Source organism: Bos indicus x Bos taurus, chromosome 23 (assembly GCF_003369695.1).
Source record: "Bos indicus x Bos taurus breed Angus x Brahman F1 hybrid chromosome 23, Bos_hybrid_MaternalHap_v2.0, whole genome shotgun sequence".
Classification (NCBI taxonomy): Eukaryota; Metazoa; Chordata; class Mammalia; order Artiodactyla; family Bovidae; genus Bos; species Bos indicus x Bos taurus.
In genome coordinates, this window is record NC_040098.1 from 4,484,209 (window position 1) to 4,504,409 (window position 20,201).

The following is a 20,201-nucleotide window of genomic DNA, read 5'->3' on the forward strand; positions in this document are numbered from 1 at the left end:
TAATTTCGAAAATAAGGTAGTAAAATGTGTTTAATTTCCAGCTTGCCAACCGCAAGCTGTAGTCTCTTTCTGAACAAATCAAAGTCATTATACAGGGCAAATATATTTAGCTACTGATGACATCTTAGAGAGCGCCCAAAAGGAGGAAAAAGATATGTGTTTTTTTTTTTTTCCCCTAGATTTCTGAATGAGAAGAAAAGGTAAGCTGCCCAAAGTCTGTCAACTTGATATTTTAAGAAGAATAAGTTTTTTTTAAAGAAAATCTATGGTAGGTGTTGTTAGTGACTGAGAATTAACAAGCCAGTTTGTAAAATAGTGAATAAAATAGTGAACAGAACATAAACTTTCAACTTAACAGACTTAAATTTGAAATTGGCTTGTTCAAACTTTGTGACATTTAGTAGATGGCGAATGCAGTCTTGAGCCTCAGTTTCCCTTTTGTAAAAGGAGCATTATAACACCCACTATCTCCAGAGTTCAGTTCAGTCACGTCCAACTGTTTTTGACCCCGTGGACTGCAGCACGTCAGGCCTCCCTGTCCATCATCAACTCCTGGAGCTTGCTCAAACTTGTGTCCATCAAGTTGGTGATGCCATCCAACCATCTCATCCTCTGTCGTCCCCTTCTCCTCCCGCGTTCAGTCTTTCCCAGCATCAGGGACTTTTCCCATGAGTCAGTCATCATGGAGCCAAAGTATTGGAGTTTCAGCTTCAGCATCAGTCCTTCCAATGAATATTCAAGACTGATTTCCTTTAGGATGGACTGGTTGGATCTCCTTGTAGTCCAAGGGACTCTCAAGAGTCTTCTCCAACACCATAGCAAAAAGATCAATTCTTTGGCGCTCAGCCTTCTTTATGATCCAACTCTCACATCTATACATGACCACTGGAAAAACCATAGCTTTGACTAGATGGACCTTTGTTGGTAAAGTAACATCTCTGCTTTTTAATATGCTGTCTAGATTGGTCATAGGTTTTCAAGTGTCTTTCAGTTTCATGGCTGCAGTCACCATCTGCAGTGATTTTGGAGCCCAAGAAAATAAAGTCTGTCACTGTTTCCATTGTTTCCCCATCTATTTTGTCATGAAGTGATGGGACCAGATGCCATAATCTTAGTTTTTTTAATGTTGAGCTTTAAGCCAGCTTTTCCACTGTTCTCTTTCACTTTCATCACTATAAGTGAGAAATCACAGAGGGTTAGACACACAAAAAAATACCTTTTAGCTTTATTTTCTGGTAAGTCCGAAGTCCTAGCTCTGAAGAAATAAAGGATCTGCAGTGAAGCCATGGTCGGGAAGTGTGACAGCGGGCCCATCTCTAAGAGGTGGGGTCTGAACCCCAGGGGGCAGCCGTGAGCACGGTGGGGGCACCCCTGCCAGGGCTGGGGGACTGGGGCCCCGAACCTCGTCCGGGCAGGTGAGGTGGGCTCCCATTCCCACAGGTGGTCCTGACCTCCATGCTCGGTGTGGGAGCCCAGGGACTGAGCGCTGGGAGGGCACACTTCCTCATCCCAGCCCTACCCAGGGGAGATAACAGTTATTAATTTTTCTTGCCAGTGAGTGATTTCTTTCCAGTGCACTCATAGTGGTACATTATGGTCTAGCCAGTAAGTGGAAGTTGTGGAAGGTGTCGGGGAATTCTTCACCCTCCTTCCTGGAATGATCGGAGTTCTTTGCGCTGAGGACTTCTGCATAGAGTCTCACTGTGCTGATGAACGCTTGTAAACAGGCACTGTGTTTTATACGGCAGCACCACTCACAGTCGCAGAGAGCTGGGAGCAACCTGAGTGTCTGCCGATGGCAGAATGGATAAACAAAATGTGGTCTGTACAGGCAGTGGGATATGACCAGCTTTAGTAAGGGAGGAAGTCCTACATCTGGGACAACAGGGACTGCCCTTGAGAACATTATGCCGGGAGAAGTAAGGTAGTCACAGAAAGACAGATGCTGTCTTCGTCCACTTATAGGTGGCCGCTGCTGCTAAGTCGCTTTAGTCATGTCCGACTCTGTGTGACCCCATAGACGGCAGCCCACCAGGCTCCCCCGTCCCTGGGGTTCAGGCAAGAACACTGGAGTGGGTTGCCATTTCCTTCTCCAATGCAATTCACAGAAACAGAAGGTAGAAGGGTCCTTACCAGGGATGGTGGGCCGGGTTGGGGCTGGGGGCGGGAATGGAGGCATCATTTAATGAGTGAAGTGTCTGGGAGGAAAAGGTTCTGGGGACTGGCTGCACAGCAGTGTGAACATACTTAGCACTAATGAGCCATAGCCTTAAAAATGGTCAAGATGGTAAATTCTATGTTACAAATCTTTTACTGCAATAAAAAGCACAATAGTTTACAAGATACTGTCTGTATAATAGACATTTATGTATATATAAACATATACTAACATTTATGTCTATGTATGGTTATTATATACACATATTTAAAAATTTAGTGTAGACTTACATGTATTTTATATTGTGCTATTTCAGTGTTTCTAAAAGATAAAAGAGTAAAAGATACACAGACTAAAAGTGATACAATCTTTCCACAGGACAACGTACATATTCATGTTAACTGAGATTTCGCTTCCAAGAATTTGTTACAAGGCAAAAATTGTGCATAAATGTTTAACAAGGGTATTAGTTTACAGCCCTGTTGATAATAATAATGAAAAGTTGGAAGCAATTCTGATTGCTCAGTTTTAGAGAATTGGTTAGATTATGGTGCGTCCATCATTTTATTGAAACAGAGATCCAGCTCTCTGTTGGCTGTGCAGCTCTCTATTGGTTGTGGGGATAAAACTTGATTGACGAATACCTTGATTCTGTTAACACTTGAAAACGTTTATGTTCTTTGTATAAACGACAGAACTCAGGTTCTTTTAACTACAGATTATGCTGTAGCCACTGTAACAGATGAATTCTCTCTCCCTTTTTAAAGTCTTGGTTTAATTTTTAAATTTTTATCTTAATTGATTTGTTTAGTTTTATTTTTGGCTGCGCTGTGTCTGTTACTCTTCGTGGGTTTTCTCTAGTTGCGCCGTGCGGGAGCTGCTCTCCAGCTGTGGTGAGCGGACTCCGGACCTCAGGAGCTGGGGTGCAGGAGCCTAGCTGCTCCGTGCCCTGTGGTGTCTTCCTGGACAAGGGGTTGAACCCGTGTGCCCTGCATTGGCAGGTGGATTCTTAACCACTGGACCACCAGGGAAATCGCAGAGAGAGGGGGTCTCTTGATCATGTAAATTATTCTAGCCCTTTTTTCAAAAGTTGGATGCCAACTAATAGAAGAGTATTATATACAATTCCGTATTTCATAAACTTTTGCTTCTCAAAATATTTGATGAAGAAAAACTTGGTAGCATCTTTATGACTGTCCTAATTAAATTTAAATGTTGTTTAGATGTATATGTCATGAAAGTTGCCTTTCTTTTCTAATATTCATTTTATCAAGTTAACATTACTCACCCATACAGAGAAAGTCATTAAACAATTCCATGTTAGAACCTCTTTATAGCCATGCTTCTTTTTCTTCCCCCGCCTTTTTTTTTTTAAATCTGACATTTATTTGGTCTTTAATAATCTTCAGATAAGATGATCAAAATGCCCATGAGTAAATTAGTCTGCTTCTCTGTGAGCTCTGAGTTTCATTCTGAAGAGATGGGAGTCTAATTTTATCTTTTGTGGTGTATGTTACAGTGTTTTATATTTTTCCATGCTAACTTTGATGAGAATTGCAACCAGTCTTAAATAATGAAATACTCAAGCTCATAAAATAACTAAGCTATTTTGTTTCAATTTGTGTAGTGTCTAGGAATGCAAAGCATTTAGTCTAGTTTGTTTTGGAGAAGACTGACCTTCTACCTCAAGTCTTGATTTAAGTAACCTTGGTTAAATTACTGTATCTCTCTGAGCATCCATCAGTTTACTCATCTGAAATTTAACTTCTGTGAACAGAGCATTTTTATACCTCAGGTGCCTTTATCTTAGGCACGTTCACTATCGCAGCCCAGGTGCCAGATCTGTTGCACCATCTCTGCTCTGAGAGTTGGAGCACCCTCATGCCTTACTTATAAATGGGAGGGGTCACTGCGTGCACTTCAGAGAGTTGTTGTGAGGTGGGTATGAGTTACTGCATCTAGACTTCTTGGAAGAATGCCTGGTACATGGTAACTCAATCATACAAGAATGTTGTTTTTATCATAGTTCTGAGTCTGCGATGGTGCTTTACAATTTAAAATTTTCAGTGTTTCAGTGAATAAGAACTTGCCAACTAGTTATTGTTGTTCAGTCACTCAGTCATGTCCAACTCTTTGTGACTTCATGGACTGCAGCACACCAGGCTGCCCTGTCCTTCACCATCTCCTGAAGTTTGCTCAAAAACGTGTCCATTGAGTCAGATGGATGGTTAAGTCTACCCAACCATCTCATCCTCTGTCGTCCCTTCTCCTCCTGCCTTCAATCTTTCCCAGCATCAGGGTCTTTTCAAATGAGTCGGCTCTTAGCCATAGGTATCAAAAGTAGTGGAGCTTCAGCATCAGTCCTTCCAATGAATATTTAGGGTTGATTTCCTTTAGGATTGGCTGGTTTGATCTCCTTGCTATCTAAGGGACTCTCAAGAGTCTTCTCCAACACCACAGTTCAAAAGCATCAGTTCTTCAGCACTCAGCCTTTTTTATTGTCCAGCTCTCACATCCATAGATGACTACTAGAAAAAGCATAGCTTTGACTATACGGCCCTTTGCCAGCAAAGTAACATCTCTGCTTTTTAATGGGTTTCCTAGGTTTGTCACAGCTTTTCTTCCAAGGAGGAAGTGTCTTTTAATTTTATGGCTGCAGTCCCATCTGCAGTGATTTTGGAGCCCAAGAAAATAAATTCTGTCACTGTTTCCATTGTTTCCCCATCCATTTGCCATGAAGTAATGGGACTCCACTCCAGTACTCTTGCCTGGAGAATCCCATGGATGGAGGAGCCTGGTAGGCTGCAGTCCATGGGGTCGCTAAGAGTCGGACACGACTGAGCGACTTCACTTTGGTTTTTCACTTTCATGCATTGGAGAAGGAAATGGCAACCTACTCCAGTGTTCTTGCCTGGAGAATCCCAGGGACGGGGGAGCCTGGTGGGCTGCTGTCTATGGGGTCGCACAGAATCGGACACGACTGAAGTGACTTAGCAGCAGCAGCAGCCATATATATATGAAAACGAAAGTTGCTGAGTCGTGTCCAAGTCTTTGTGACCCCATGGACTAAATATAATCCGTGGAATTCTCCAGGCCAGAATAACCGAGTGGGTAGCCTTTCTTCAGGGGGTCTTCCCAACCCAGGGATCGAACCCAAGTCTCCCACATTGCAGGCAGATTGTTTATCATCTGAGCCACCAGAGAAGCCCATACAAAAGCCAAAGACCTACTGTATGCTGACTTCTCTGTTTATTGTAAGCCCTGAAGTTCCAGATTATTCTTTCTCTTGGTATCACGCTCCAGGCATCCCAGTCCTAGAACATTTTTAACTCAAGATGTATCTAAGAATAGCAAAGACTTCCCAGGTGGCCCTGGTGGTAAAGAACCCAGCTGCCAGTGCAGGAGATATAAGAAGTGTGGCTTCAATCCCTGGGTTGGGAAGATCTGCTAGAGTAGGAAATAGCAACCCACTCCAGTATCTTTGCCTGGAGAATCCCATGGACAGAGGAGCCTGGTGGGCCAGAGTCCATGGGGTTGCAAAGAGTTGGACACGACTGAAGCAGCTTAGCACGCATCAGTAGGCCACCAGATCTGTAATCCTTTTGTTTTGATTAAAAAAAATTGATGTATAGTTGATTGACAGTGTTGTATTAATTTCTTCCGTACAGCAACATGAGTCAGTTATGTACATACATGTGTATATTGTTTTTCTGCAATCCTTCTGTTGTATTCCTGCCTCAGTTCTGCACAATAAGACCCTGGACAGTTTTGTTTTCCTTTTGTTCTAATTCATGGTGTTGTTTAGAGGAGGCAGAGAGAAAGGAAAGACCCCCAGTTCGATGGAATCAACCACTTCTCACACTGACTCAGTCCTTCTGCTTTGACATCTGTGGCATAAATTGGCCGTGAAATCCTGAGCCAAGGAATGTGCGTATTTAAATGGCTAGACTTTCACGTGCATTTAAAAATATTTTTCATGATACCTAACAAGATGCAGCAAAATGATGATTTTTTCCCTGCTGCCTAGTGGGGGAGATGCTTATTCCCACGCCTGATGCTTGCTTCTGGCGGTGGGGACACCCTCTTCAGAGGGCGGAGGCCGAGGCCCCAGCCTGACTGGTGAGTTTCTGATGAGAAGTGGCCCCCCGGCTGCAAGTGCTCAGGGACCCACACCCCTCCACCCCAGGGGCACCTACTGCCTGTGGCTGGGGGGTCAGTCTGTTGATCTGGGGGTGGTAAGTGTCCCCAGCTTGGGCTCCTGTTTGCCTTCTCGCCTCTCCCCTCGTATCCGTCCGTGTTGAGCTGGGGGTGGTCAGTGTCCCCAGCTTGGGTTCCTGTTTGCCTTCTCGCCTCTCCCCTCGTATCCGTCCGTGTTGAGCTGGGGGTGGTCAGTGTCTCCAGCTTGGGCTCCTGTTTGCCTTCTCGCCTCTCCCCTCTTATCCATCCATGTTGAGCTGGGGGTGGTCAGTGTCCCCAGCTTGGGCTCCTGTTTGCCTTCTCGCCTCTCCCCTCTTATCCATCCATGTTGAGCTGGGGGTGGTAAGTGTCCCCAGCTTGGGCTCCTGTTTGCCTTCTCGCCTCTCCCCTCGTATCTGTCCGTGTTGAGCTGGGGGTGGTCAGTGTCCCCAGCTTGGGTTCCTGTTTGCCTTCTCGCCTCTCCCCTCGTATCCGTCCGTGTTGAGCTGGGGGTGGTCAGTGTCTCCAGCTTGGGCTCCTGTTTGCCTTCTCGCCTCTCCCCTCTTATCCATCCATGTTGAGCTGGGGGTGGTCAGTGTCCCCAGCTTGGGCTCCTGTTTGCCTTCTCGCCTCTCCCCTCGTATCCGTCCGTGTTGAGCTGGGGGTGGTCAGTGTCCCCAGCTTGGGCTCCTGTTTGCCTTCTCGCCTCTCCCCTCGTATCCGTCCGTGTTGAGCTGGGGGTGGTCAGTGTCCCCAGCTTGGGCTCCTGTTTGCCTTCTGACCTCTCCCCTCGTATCCGTCCGTGTTGAGCTGGGGGTGGTCAGTGTCCCCGGTTGGGCTCCTGTTTGCCTTCTCGCCTCTCCCCTCGTATCCGTCCATGTTGAGCTGGGGGTGGTCAGTGTCCCCGGTTGGGCTCCTGTTTGCCTTCTCGCCTCTCCCCTCGTATCCGTCCGTGTTGAGCTGGGGGTGGTCAGTGTCCCCAGTTGGGCTCCTGTTTGCCTTCTCGCCTCTCCCCTCGTATCCGTCCGTGTTGAGCTGGGGATGGTCAGTGTCCCCAGTTGGGCTCCTGTTTGCCTTCTCGCCTCTCCCCTCGTATCCGTCCATGTTGAGCTGGGGGTGGTCAGTGTCCCCAGCTTGGGCTCCTGTGCCTTCTTGCCTCTCCCCTTGTATCCGTCCGTGTTGAGCTGGGGGTGGTCAGTGTCCCCAGCTTGGGCTCCTGTTTGCCTTCTCGCCTCTCCCCTTGTATCCGTCCGTGTTGAGCTGGGGGTGGTCAGTGTCCCCAGCTTGGGCTCCTGTTTGCCTTCTCGCCTCTCCCCTCGTATCCGTCCATGTTGAGATGGGGGTGGTCAGTGTCCCCAGCTTGGGCTCCTGTTTGCCTTCTCGCCTCTCCCCTCGTATCCATCCGTGTTGAGCTGGGGGTGGTCAGTGTCCCCAGCTTGGGTTCCTGTTTGCCTTCTCGCCTCTCCCCTCGTATCCGTCCGTGTTGAGCTGGGGGTGGTCAGTGTCTCCAGCTTGGGCTCCTGTTTGCCTTCTCGCCTCTCCCCTCTTATCCATCCATGTTGAGCTGGGGGTGGTCAGTGTCCCCAGCTTGGGCTCCTGTTTGCCTTCTCGCCTCTCCCCTCGTATCCGTCCGTGTTGAGCTGGGGGTGGTCAGTGTCCCCAGCTTGGGCTCCTGTTTGCCTTCTCGCCTCTCCCCTCGTATCCGTCCGTGTTGAGCTGGGGGTGGTCAGTGTCCCCAGCTTGGGCTCCTGTTTGCCTTCTGACCTCTCCCCTCGTATCCGTCCGTGTTGAGCTGGGGGTGGTCAGTGTCCCCGGTTGGGCTCCTGTTTGCCTTCTCGCCTCTCCCCTTGTATCCGTCCATGTTGAGCTGGGGGTGGTCAGTGTCCCCGGTTGGGCTCCTGTTTGCCTTCTCGCCTCTCCCCTCGTATCCGTCCGTGTTGAGCTGGGGGTGGTCAGTGTCCCCAGTTGGGCTCCTGTTTGCCTTCTCGCCTCTCCCCTCGTATCCGTCCGTGTTGAGCTGGGGATGGTCAGTGTCCCCAGTTGGGCTCCTGTTTGCCTTCTCGCCTCTCCCCTCGTATCCGTCCATGTTGAGCTGGGGGTGGTCAGTGTCCCCAGCTTGGGCTCCTGTTTGCCTTCTTGCCTCTCCCCTTGTATCCGTCCGTGTTGAGCTGGGGGTGGTCAGTGTCCCCAGCTTGGGCTCCTGTTTGCCTTCTCGCCTCTCCCCTTGTATCCGTCCGTGTTGAGCTGGGGGTGGTCAGTGTCCCCAGCTTGGGCTCCTGTTTGCCTTCTCGCCTCTCCCCTCGTATCCGTCCATGTTGAGATGGGGGTGGTCAGTGTCCCCAGCTTGGGCTCCTGTTTGCCTTCTCGCCTCTCCCCTCGTATCCGTCCGTGTTGAGCTGGGGGTGGTCAGTGTCCCCGGTTGGGCTCCTGTTTGCCTTCTCGCCTCTCCCCTCGTATCTGTCCAGTTGCAGTATTGCTCTTAGTGCTCATCTGTTTTATTCCACTTCTGAATTGGTTTAAAGTCTGGACAAGGGGTTTGCTAGTTGCTGGCTCTCCTGAAGACATGGGTGCCTTGTTTTCTTAGGCCTTACGTTTCTCAGTTGAATTCCCTGCCAATGACAGTTTGTATAGAGAAACCACAGTTCATTCAGGTTAAGTACTGGGGGCCATTTTCAAGGAAAAAACAATCAGCGGTAAAGGTACATGCTCATCTCTGCTTAAAGATGAACAGGGTTCCTTCTTAATTTACTTTTTAAAATATATTTATTTATTTGACTGTACCAGGTCTTAGTTGCAGCATGTGGCATCTAGTTCCCTGACCAGGGATCGAACCTGGGTCCCCTGCACTGGGAGCACAGAGTCTTAGCCAGTGCACCACCAGGGGAAGGCCTTCATTCTCAGTTTCTAGTAACTTACTGTGTAAAGCATAAGGGACCCTGTGAGTGCACATTAGTATTTGCCTGGATGTTCTGCTCCCCTGACTGTTAGCATTTCAGATGAAGCTGTCACAGTGTGTATAACCTCGAAACTTACTTTCCTCCAGGTCTTGATTTGACTGTGACCTTTGAAGAGACAATTTGTTTTTGTAATGCTATTCAAAATAAAATCTTTGGATGTGATAAAGGGGGTTTAGTGAGCAAGAAAGGTTTTCGAAAGCTTTTCAAAATAAAATTGAGTAGTTTAGGGTACTTCCCTGGTGGTCCAGTGGTTAAGAGTCTGCCTTCCAGCGCAGGGGATGCGGGAACTGGGACCCCGTATTCTGAGGGGCAACCAAGCCCGCATGCCCTAACAAAGACCCAGGGCAGACCCCCTCCCCCCGAAAGAAAAACAACAGCTTAGGTTAGTGTTTAGTATAAAGTCTTAGTATAAAGCTTAAGTTCAGAGCTCTCTTTTTCACTCAGAAAATTAAAAGCTGTTAACTGCTAGGAGGTCCTTCAGGAGCTGTGTGTCTGTATGCCTTTGACCCGTCTCCCTGCCTTGTTTTTTGAGCACTTTCTTTTGTTCTGATGTTACTGAATGTTCTAGGCTTATTTTGTATCTTCCCTGCCCCACCCTTTGAATCATCCATTTCTCCCAGGAGCCTTGGCGCCTTTTTTTGGAGACAGTTTGAGAAACTAAGATCTCAGCACTGGGCCTTTGAAATCTTCTGGTTTAAGAGTGGTTCTGGTATTTTGGAATCATAAAATGTTAGACTGGCTTTCAGTTAATAGGTGTAATAGTTCCTGGCACCCATTATATGGATAATTGTGATGGTTACAGTTTTGTTTAGAGGTAAGAATGAGACATTTGAGGTTAAATAACAAAGCAGTTTATATCACTGATGGGATGCAGGGATGCCCCAGTTGTGCAAAGTGGGCAGTGCCCAGAGGCCTCCTCCTGGCTGAGCAAGGCTGGGAAGGCTTCTTTATTGGGGGTAACTGTTGACTAGTCCCAGCCCAGCTCAGCTATCACCTTCTTTAAAATTGAAATATAGGTGATTTCCAATGTTGTGTTACTTTCTGCTGTCCAGCAGTCAGTTACACGTGTGTGTATGTGTATATGTATATGTATACCCACATTCTTTGTATACTCCTTCCAGCGTAGCTTCCTGTAGTGGACTGAGCATAGCTCCCTGTGCTGCACAGTAGGCCCTTGCTCGTCATCATCCTGTATGCAATAGTTTGCATCTGCTAATGTGGACTCCGTCCCTCCCCCTGCCGACCACAAGTCGGTCCTCTGTGTCTTGGCGTATGTTTCTGAGTCATAGATAGGCGCACTGGTGTCGTAGTTTAGAGTCTCCATGTGGGTGATGTCATGTGGTGTCTTTCTCTTCCTGACTTCAGTCAGTATGATCACTTCAGTGCATCCACGTTGCTGCAGATGGCATTGTTCCATTCCTTTTTATGACTGAGTAATACTTCGCTGTCTCTCTGTACCACATCTTTATCCATTTCTTTGTCGATGAACATTCAGGTTGTCTCCGTGTCTTGATTACTGTGAGGTTGTTGTGAATAGTGCCACAGTGGACTTTGGGGTTTCATGTATCTTTTTGAATTACTTTTGTCTGGATAGATGCCCAGGAGTGGGATTGCCGGTTCATATGATAGCTCTATTTTCAGTTTTTTGAGGGCCTCTGTACTGTTCTCCATGGTGGCTGCACCGGTTTACATCCCCACGGACAGTGTCGGAGGATTGTCTCTTCTCCCCACCCTCTCCAGCGTTTGCTGTTTGTAGATTTTCCGGTGATTGCCATTCTGCCCAGTGTGAGGTGCCTCATTGTAGCTGTGATTCAGCTGTAATCGCTTCTTTCTTTCCTTCCTGAAAGAGCTCCATTGTTGCTGCATCTGTGACCCTCAGCAGCGATCACGCTGTTTGCATCTCCCTTTCCTAAGAATCTGTGAGCTTTTTGAGGTCAGGGATTGTGTCTCGTCTTTGTATAATCTTTAGAACACAGTTCAGTAAGTGAGGACTTCTGCACGTTTTGGTTATGAATGCGCTGAATGCAGAGTGTCGCACATACGATATCACAGAATCATTCCTGAACAGTATTTGTTGTTGTTGTTCAGTTGTCTGCTCCACTGTGTCTGACTCTGCGACCCCGTGGACTGCAGCGTGACAGGTTTCCCAGTTCTTCACCATCTCCCTGAGCTTGCTCAAACCTATGTCCATCGAGTCGGTGATGCCGTCCAACCATCTCATCCTCTGTTGCCCTCTTCTCCTCCTGCCCTCAATCTTTCCCAACATCAGCATCTTTTCCAGTGAGTTGGCTGTCTTATCAGGTGGCCAAAGTATCGGAGCTTCAGCATCAGTCCTTCCAGTGCATATGCAGGGTTGATTTCCTTTAGGATTGACTGGTTTGATCTTGCTGTCCAAGAGACTCTCAAGAGTCTTCTCCAGCACCACAGTTTGAAAGTATCAATTCTTTGATACTCAGCCTTTATAGTCCAAGTATCACATCAGTACATGACCACTGGAAAAACCATGGCTTTGACTGTATGGACCTTTGTAGGCAAAGTGATGTCTCTGCTTTTTAATACCCTAAATTTGTCATAGCTTTTCTTCCAAGGAGCAAGCGTCTTTTAATTTCATGGCTGCAGTCCCCATCTGCAGTGATTTTGGTGCCCAAGGAAAAAAAACCTGAACAAGGTACAGGTTTCACTCAGGTTTGAAAAGCTGAGTGAATATGCCAAGTTCAAATGCAAGTTCAAGATGGTACTGAGAGTCACTGACCTGATCTGAGGTTGATGATTGCATTAATATCCTCACAGTTCTCTGCTGCAGGACTTCGGAAGATGGCTGGGAGTCAGGAGGCTTTGCTGGAGGAAGTGGCATTTTGTTTGGTTTTACTTTTTTAGTTTCTAAACATTTTATTGGAGTATAGTTCATTTATAGTGTTGTATTTCAGGTATACAGCAGAATGAATCAATCATACACATAATATATTCATTTTTTAAAAAGATTCTTCTCTTGTAGGTTATCACAGAATACTGAGTAGAGTTCCCTGGCCTATAGAGTTGGTCATTATTGAGTATGTATATGTCTTCTATATAATAGTGTGTATCCTTTCTGAGCTCCTGATTTATTTCCTCCCCACTTTTTCCCTTTTGGTAACCATAAATTTGCTTTCTATAAGTCCATTTCTGTTTTGTAAAAGAGTTCATTTTATCATTTTTAAAAAGTAGATGCTACATATGAGTGGTAAGGGTATGACATTTCTTTGACTGACTTCATGAGTCTAGTTTGGTTTTAAACATGGATGGGGTATGGATGGGCCGTGGACCAGAACTTTGGGACTGGGAGGTGCAGGCTTCTTCCAGGGAGAGTTGGGAGGTCTGTCTGCTGACATAGGACGTTCGGAAGGAGAGCAGAGTACTGAAGGGGTAAGCAGGGGTCCTGGGAAGAGGTGTGTCAAAGCTTGCAGAGTGACTTTGTCTCAGTTAGGCAGCTGGTAGGTTGGAGATTGTGAGCAGGGGAATGTGGATAAGAGAAAGATTTGAGAAAGAGTCATCCAGTGTGGACACTGGGAACTGGTAGCTCACAGGCTGAATAAGGGAGCATATCTCATGAACTGCTATAAAGTTTTAAACCAATATGTAGAAGTTGGGAGATTTTATTTAAAAATTCAGAGTTTACGCTCCTCTTGAACAGGCCATCCAGTAATTCTGGGCCCACGGGGTCCATGGTGACAGTTGGCAGAAGCTGAGCGGAAGACGCCCCTGAAGCAGGTCTCACCCTGTCGCCTTGAATGTGGCCCACCTCCCCATGGCCATTGACCCTGCCCGCATGTCTCCTGTGTACATTTGAGCTTGGGGTCCTTGGTTCAGAGGTGTGTAGAAAGCAGCCTTCTGTGTGTTGGGTGTGGGCTTTTGTGGCGTTTGTAGTGGTGAGATACAGGGGAGCCAGGTCTAGGCGGGGGAGAGGAAGTGAAGGAGCGTGTGTGGGGCGGTTATACTGGATGACCCGGGAAGAAAAGCTCACTGGTGACCAATCGCTTGTAAGGCCCAGGAGATAGCGGTACCAGTGTTCTGATCTACTGTGTAACAAAAAGTTTTTATTGAAGTGTAGTTGATTTACAGTGTTGCGTTGGTTTCAAGTATACAGTAGTGTGATTCAGTTTCATATATATATATATATATAAAATGTATCTATTATATATATGGCTTCCTTGGTGGCTCAGCAGTAAAGAATCTGCCTGCAATACAGGAGACTTGGGTTTGATCCCTGGCAACCCACTCCATTGTTCTTGCCTGGGAAACCCCATGGACAAAATGGGCTACAGTCCATGGGGTCACAAAAGTCACACACAACTTAGTGACTGATATATATATCTACATATTTATGTAGATACATATTCTTTTCTAGAATTTGTATATCTGTACCTATATTCTTTTCCAGAGTTTTTTCCATTATAGATTATTAGAAGATAGTGAATATATTTCCATGTGCTGTATGGTCCTTGTTGGTTATCTATTTTATATATAGTCATGTGTATATTTTAATCCTGAACTCCTAGTTTATTCCTTCCCTGACCTTTCCCTTTTGGTAACCATAAGTTTCTTTTCTCTGTCTGTGAGTTTGTTTCTCTATTGTAGAGAAGTTCATTTGTATCATTTTTTAAGATTCCATGTATAAGCTGTATCATATGGTGTCTGTCTTTCCCCATCTGACTTCCTTAGTGGGATCATCTCTAGATCCATCCGTGGTGCTGCAGTGTTCTGTATAACAAATCACTCAACCCCCTAGAAGCTTTGAACAGTCACTCTCTACTGACTCACCAGGAGTCTGGGGATAGCTCGGCTGGGAGTCTGTCGTCCAGGTCTCCAGGCTCTGCGGTGCCGTGGGTCCCTGCCCCCAGGCCTCAGTGCTCACCTGTCCCTGGAGGCCCCAGTGCTCACCTGTCCCCGGAAGCCACAGTGCTCACCTGTCCCTGGAAGCCTCTGTGCTCACCTGTCTGGAAGCTTCAGGTGCTCGCAGCGGGGCCACCGGAGACTGAGGAGGGTGGGGGAAGAGAGTGGACCCTGCAGGGGGGCCCTGTCGTCTATGCTCTGACCCCAGAGAGACATGTTGTTTCTGCTTTGTGTAGGTGATCCCATGACGGAAGAGACTGTATAGGTGTGAACCCCAGAAACGGGGACTACGGGGGTGACCCTGAGGGGTACTGTATGGGGGCGGCCACCGCAGTGGCCGAGAGACACACGCCTTGGCTATGCCTTCTGGCGCTCTGGCCCCTGTCTGTGTTGCCAGCGTAGTCCCCCGGGACAGAATTATTCGTGATTCTGATTGTTCTGTTCCACTGACTCTCATTGTTCACTTGTGATGTCCTCATGGAATGAAAATCAAAACAGTTTTGGAGTTTTAAAGAGCATGTTGTTCATTCTCTTAATTTTATAGTCTTTTAGACTAGAGAGGCTGCAAGGCAGTGCCTTGATCAGCGTCAGGAGGCTGCAGAGTGAGTAGCGGACAAGGCAGGGCTGCGGAGGGTCAGTTCAGCCATGCCTCCCAGCCTGCGGTCCCCAGCACATTGGAGCGTCATTGTATAAAAACAGCATCGCAAGCAACTTCTCATGATTCAGCTATTAAATTAAGTCTTCTGTGAATTTTATTTTCCTTGCTGTAAAAGAATTCAGATGTTATACTGAAAATTTACCCAATGTCTCTTAATATATGCATCTGACATTTGGTTTTACCAAAGGATTAAGTGCTTATAGAACAGAAGTTGACTAAACATCTAAAATTATGCTATGTAAGTGCTGAGGTTCGGATGGCTCAGCTCTCTTCGCCTGGCCCAGTGCTTGTGTTTAAAATAGCCTGACCCACGGTATAAGGTGCAGCTTTTCCCTGCTTCCTTTGTGATTTCCCTTTCAGAGTGCGTTTTATTAGTCGTGTTGGTATTCCTTTCTCGCTGGAGTATTTCTCGCTTTATGTTTAAGTCATTGTCCCATGAGCTCACCGGCCAGAGCAGGAGCCTTGTGACTCTGACATAATCTTGCAGTGGGATTTTTCTCCAGGTTTGAAGTTTTTAAGCAGAGGTTAAAAGGTCATACCCTCCTTAAGGATGTAGGTAAAATTTTGTGTTCGTTTTCACCTTCTGTGTGCATTTGGAAGAAAGCCCACTGATTTTATCAGATTCTTGGAGAAACCTACGATCCCCAACTATTAATGACACTCAGTGTTTACTGCAATTTTGTCCTCTAGTTGTGATGGATTTTGTTGTTTTGCATGTGTAGTTTGTGTGCAGATATTTCTACATTTCTGAAAACGGAGTCTCAGCATTTTTCCCATAAAAACTTAAAACCAAAACACGTACTTGAATATTTTGACCCGGAGTTTTTGTACTTCTTTGATGATTATTTATATATTTAGAATTGCTAGAAATAACAGTTTTTGCAATTTAATGTTTTTAGATGTTTTACTTCTCTAGGTTCAAAAAATTCTAACGTCTCCTTAAATGACACCACATTTTTTAACTATGACATTACAGATGCAGCCACAACGTCAGTTGAACAACTGCTCTTTGCAGACAATTTTAGTCACATAGCTGGTGTGAGGATTAGTGTTTGTCTAAATTGGGGGCCCTGTGGAAGAGAATTTCTGAGCTTCTAAAATAATACCCAGTTTTCCTAGGTAATGTTTATCATTCTCTTCCCTTTTGAAGAGACTTTATTATCTAACAGGAATGCTGTTAAGATCTCTCCTGGTAATTGTATGGCCAGAGTCCTTTTAAAAGTTAAATTATTCTGGGATGTGGTAGCTCTAAGGCTGTGTGCATATAAAGTCCAGAGAGATTTTATAAATAGAGCATTCCTTTCTCCAGCTCCTACCTTACTCCTCAATAATTCAGTTTCCTGGCTGGTTATTTCTTTGTTTCCATGTTTAAAGATGGCAGGTTTTACCCAGAGTCCCATTTTAAGGGTGCAGCAAAAACCAGTGCGGGTAGCAGTCTAGTTCGTCTTTTCAAATCCTCATTACGTCACAGGTCTCAGTAGATAGAGTCATGCGCTCTGCCGCCAGGGGTATGTCCCATCGGTAGTAGACCCAGCTCTGGGGAGACGCAGGGGATGGAATAGGGCGTCTCACACTCCGGGTTTTAATTTATTGACTGGCTTTGAAATTAGGAGCAGTTATGGTCTTTTTTGGTTAAATTAGGCTGATTTCTACCTTAACCACTAAGTCGTGTTTATTTTATTCTTTAAAAATTTTTATTGGAGTATAGTTGATTTATAATGTCGGGTTAATTTCAGGTGTACAGTAAAGTGATTCAGTTATACATATACTTGAATCCACTCTTTTTCAGAATCTTTTCCTGTATAAGTTAGAGGATATAGAGTTCCCTGTGCTGAATAGAAGGTCACTTTGGTTATCTGTCTTACAGCTGTGTGTTATGTTTATTGTATTGCTACCTCTGACAGCTTGAAGGGAACATATAGCACAAAAATTTCGTCATACTTTTCGTGTAACACCGAGACCACTCAGCCTTGGGGTCTAACAGTCCAGGTGTGGAAATCCTGGCTCTGCCAGTTTTAAGTTGAAACTTTTCATTGCTGAACTTTTCTGCACCTTAGTCTGTTTGCAGATGTACGCTTCCTGGTTACTGTGGCTCCCTCTAACTCCTTCACCAGCTCTTATGGAGTCTGACGTGGGCAGGCGTCAATGAGATCGTTAGACACCTGGAAAGTTACGGCTGGGGTAGGAGCTGTTACACCTGGAAAGTTACGGCTGGGGTAGGTGCTGTAACACCTGGAAAGTTACGGCTGCAATAGGTGCTGTGACGGGCAGATCGGTGCGTGGAGAGATGACAGATGTGGTGGGGTTTGGTGGAGGGAAGTCAGCGAAGGAATGTTGAAAAGGAACTCTTTTGCTTGAAGTTGTGTAATAGTTGTGTTGCTTGCCTTTCTCATGGCTTTTGTTATTTTATTTCTACTTTTAGATCCCTTATCTGTGTATTTCATCTGAACTCCATTTTGGAAGTGGGTGGAAAGTGGATAATAAATGAGAGTAAGCATTTTGAGGGCAGGGATAATTTTTTAAATGAATAGGCTTTTAGAGTAGTTTTAAGTTCACAGAAGAGTTGGGCATAAGGTCCAGAGAGTTCCCACATACCCTATTCTCCCCAGTTTTCCTTATTGTTCAATGAACATTTTGTATTAGTGTGGCATATTGATTTTAATTGATGAACCAATATGGCTATATTATTATTAAGCACAGTCAATAGTTAAAGTGTTGTAAAGCTCTTTGGGGTCTGACAAATGCCCTAAAAATCACCTGTCCTCCACCTGTTTATCCCTCTCTTCCTCCCTGCCCTCATTGGCCTTTTTTTGTCTCAATATCTCTGCCTTTTCTGGAATGTTCCATAGTTGGAACCATGTAGCTCTTTCACACTGGCTTTGTTCACCTAACAATATACTATTAAGTTTCCTCCTTGTCTTCTCCTGGCTTGGTAGCTCACTTTTTCTTCCTTAAAAAAACATTGATTCATTTATTTGGCTGCACCAGCTCTTAGTCGTGGCTTGTGGAGTCTTTACTTGTGACACGTGGGGTCTATTAACAGTTCCCTGACCAGGGATCGAACCTGGGCCCCCTGCATTGGGAGTACAGAGTCTTAGCCACTGCACCACCAGGGAAGTCCCTCATTTTTCCTTCTTTTTCTTTTTTTAGCATCAAAAATAAAAAAAGAATAAATTTTTACCCTGTTCACTCACTTTTTTTTATTGCAGAATAATACGCCATTGGATGGATGTTTATTCATTCACCTGCTGAAGGACATCGTGGTTGCTTTTGAGTTTTGTCAAGTCTGAATGAAGCTGCTATAAACATTCATGTGCACATTGTATGTGGATATGAGTTTTCAGTTCCTTTGAGTGAATGTCTGTGAGCATGGTTTATGGTTTGCATGATAAGACTGTGTTTAGCTTGGTAAGAAACCGCTAACCTGTCTTCCAAAGTGCCTCTGCTTTTTGCCTTTCTGTCAACACCGACTGGGGATTTCTGTTGGTTGACCCTCTTCGAAGCACTTGGAGTTGTCTGGTGTTTGGGATTTGGCTATTGGAATAGGTGTGCAGGGATACTTCATTGTCCTGCTCTGCCGTTTCCTGATGACATGCCACGTGGAGCATCCTTTCATGCGCTTACTTGCCATCTGTACATCTCCTTTGGAGAGGCGCCTCTTCAGACCTTTTGCTACTTTTCATTTGGGTTGTTTGTTTAGTTCTTGTTGAGTTTTAAGAGTCTGTTGTCTATTTTGCATAAAAGGCCTTTTTCAAATGCATATTTTACAAATGTTTTCTCATTCTGTGCCTGGTCCTTTCCTTCTCGTTCCAGTATCTTCTGCTGAGCAGAAGTTTTTGATTTTAATGAAGTCCAACTTACTGCTTTTCTCTTTCAGGGACTGTCTTATTTATAAAGTCATCATTTATTTATAAAGTTATTTATTATAAAGTCATCTACCCAACCCATAGTCACCCAGATTTTATTCCATGTTATCATCTCGAAGTTTTGTAGTTTTACATTAGGCCTGTGATCCATTTTCAGTTAATTTTTGTGAGACATCTGTGCCTGGATTCACTTGTTCTGCCTGTGAGTGTCCAGTTGTTCCAGCACCATTTGTTGCAAAGACTATCCTTTCCCTGCTGGGTTGTCTCTGCTGCTTTGTCAAGATCTGTGTTGTTCTATTTCTGGGTTCCCTGTTCATTTCCATTGACCTGCTTGTCTGCTTCCTCACCACCACCTCGCCGTCTTGACGATGTCGGTCCTTCAGCCTTGTTCCTTTTCAGGATTATGTTGGCTGTCCTGGGCTGGAATGATTTTTTGTGTCTGAAGAATAAGCCCTTGCAGACTTCCCTGGTGGTCCAGTGCAGGCCGTGTGGTTCTGTCCCCGGTCGGGGGACTAAGATTCCCCCTGCCATGGGGCAGCCAAGCCTGTGTGCCCCAACCGGAGAGCTGGCACCCCACAAGACACACCAGCGCGGCCAAAGGAAAAATCAGCACTCGCTAAACGCTCTTTGTTAAGTACTAGCTTTTCAATATGGCAGCTGTGGTGATCTTTTAAAGCTCCAGTCTGATCTGTTATTCTGCCCGAGTCCCACCTCTGTTTTCCGATTGCGGTGAGGGTCACATTGAAAGTCCTGAGCTGGGCTGCTTTCCTGGCTTTGAATGTCTTTCCCCCCAGGTCTGCAGGGCTGATGCTCCTTTGTCTATTTCAAGTCCTGTTCACATGCAACCTTCCCACCAAGGATCCTGTGGTCATTTTATCTGAGATCTCAGCTTGCCCCCTTTCTCTCCTTTAAACTCTATACTCTCTCAGCCTCTCTTAGCCTGCTGTTTTCTTCATAACTGTCATCACCTTCAAAACCTTATGTACTTACTTGTTATTTTTATCATTTATTCTCTCTCTCTGCTTAGAATTTAATTCCAAATAGCAGAGTTCTTTGTTTTGTTGACTAATATGTCTTCAGCAGATAAAACATTGTAGGTTTTCAATACATTTCATTTTAAAAAATGAATAAGTGAGTGAATGATACGGTGATGTGCAGAGCATTAGTTATGTGGAAGGAGGCTGAGTGCCAGTCCGTTCGGTCCCACTGGGACCTTGTAAGATCAAGTCAAAATCCAAACCAAACCAAGATTAATATTGGACAGATGTATTGATTTCTGACAAGGTGCAGCTGCTTGTGTGGTAGTAGGTTTTCCTGACTGTGTGACTTACGAGTAGCTTAGGAGCAGCAGCTGAGTCAAAGTAGAAGCAGAACCACTGATTCATTAGACTTTCTGAACACAAGTCGCCCACTGTGTGTCTCAGCTAAGAGAACTGGGATTTCCCTGAGTGTAAGGATGATGAAAAGAGAAATGCGGCAATGACAGAGAAAGGCCCGTGTGCCTGAAATGAGAGACT

The 20,201-nt window shown here is 45.5% G+C and overlaps 1 protein-coding gene and 1 non-coding gene across 22 annotated transcripts in view; one reads left to right on the forward strand and one right to left on the reverse strand.

Annotated features, from left to right (window-relative positions):
* Window positions 1–20,201, forward strand: part of DST (dystonin) — a 520,430-nt gene that overhangs the window by 165,064 nt on the left and 335,165 nt on the right. The gene's annotated exons all lie outside the window — the stretch shown is intronic.
* TRNAG-CCC lies at window positions 17,862–17,934 on the reverse strand. The gene has a single exon. It is a non-coding gene; the product is annotated as a tRNA-Gly (tRNA).